This window comes from Chinchilla lanigera, unplaced genomic scaffold, assembly GCF_000276665.1.
Source record: "Chinchilla lanigera isolate Chin_1 unplaced genomic scaffold, ChiLan1.0 scaffold00108, whole genome shotgun sequence".
In the NCBI taxonomy this organism is placed as follows: domain Eukaryota; kingdom Metazoa; phylum Chordata; class Mammalia; order Rodentia; family Chinchillidae; genus Chinchilla; species Chinchilla lanigera.
The window spans coordinates 3549242-3550513 of NW_004955509.1; positions in this window are offsets into that span (position 1 = coordinate 3549242).

Here is a 1272-nt window from a genome sequence, read left to right on the forward strand (position 1 = left end):
AAGAAAACCCTCCAAAAGACAAATGAATTAGAGTTGGTTCTTTGAAAGAATAAATAAAATTGATAAATCCCTACCCAACCTAATCAAGAAAAGGAAGGAAAGAACTCAGATTCACGGAATAAGGAATGAAAAGGATGAAATCACTAAACATTCCATAGAAATTCAGAAGATCATTAATACCTACTTTGAAAATCTTTACTCCCACAGGATAGAAAACTCAGAAGAAATGGCCAGATTCCTTGATATGTACAAATTACCAAGGTTGAGTCAAGAGGATATCAAATTCCTGAACAACCCAATATCAATTAATGAGATTGAAAACGTGATTAGAAACCTACCAACAAAGGAAAGCCCAGGCCCTGGTGAATTCCCAGCACAATTTTACAAGAAATTCAGAGGAGATTTAATACCAACACTCCTCAAACTCTTCAATGAAATTGAAAAGGAAGCAATTCTCCCTAACTCATTTCTGATGGCAAGCATCATACTAGTACCAAAACCAGAGAAAGAAGCCAACCAAGAAAGAGAACTACAGACCAATCTCCCTAATGAATATAGATGGAAAGATACTCAATAACATACTAACAAATAGAATGCAGCAAATTATCAAGAAAATCATACATCACGACCATGTCAGATTCATTCCAGGAATGCAAGGTTGGTTCAATATTCGCAAATCTATAAGGGTTATATGCCATATCAGTGGAGCCAAAGACAAAAACCACATGATCATCTCAATAGATGAAGAAAAAGCTTTTAACATGGTCCAACATGCATTTATGAATAAAACTCTACAGAAAATAGGAATAGATGGTCTTTACCTTAACCTGATCAAAGCCATTTATGACAATCCAACAGCCAACATCCTTCTAAATAGACAAAACTGAAAGGTTTTACTTTAAAATTGGGAACAAGACAAGGATGTCCGCTGTCATCACTCCTGTTCAATATAGTTTTGGAACCACTAGCCAGAGGAATTAGACAGGAGAGAGAAATAAAAGGAATAAGGATAGGAAAGGAAGAAGTAAAACTATCACTATTTGCAGATGACATGATACTTCACATGGAAGACCCCAAAAACTCCACAAGAAGACTCCTGGAATTAATCAAAAAATTCAACAGTGTAGCTGAATACAAAGTCAACACCCAAAAATCAATAGCATTCCTATACACAAACAACAACTAGACTGAGAGAGAAATTAAGGAAACCATACCTTTCACAATAACATCCAAGAAATTGAAATATTTAGGAATCAATCTAACAAAAGAAGT